Raw genomic sequence first — 250 nt, 5'->3', positions numbered from 1 at the left:
TGAGAACCTGAGCCCCTTCCAAGTACGCTAGTGTAGCTGGCAAAAGACACATATCAACTATCAACTATAAATAAAAGCTTATGCTGTATTCTCTTCCCACTGTTCCAGGGGAGTGCTTTTTCATTTTTGCACGTTTTAATAGCTTAGTTTAGAATATCGTTGTAACCTTCATCTTCTCTGTATGCTTCATGTGTTGTCTTCCTTTTTTGCTATGCTTGGAAGTGGGGGCTGGTGTTTTCTTATGTTAAGA

This window comes from Olea europaea, chromosome 10 (assembly GCF_002742605.1).
Source record: "Olea europaea var. sylvestris chromosome 10, O_europaea_v1, whole genome shotgun sequence".
Taxonomy (NCBI): Eukaryota; Viridiplantae; Streptophyta; class Magnoliopsida; order Lamiales; family Oleaceae; genus Olea; species Olea europaea.
This window is presented reverse-complemented; position numbering follows the sequence as displayed.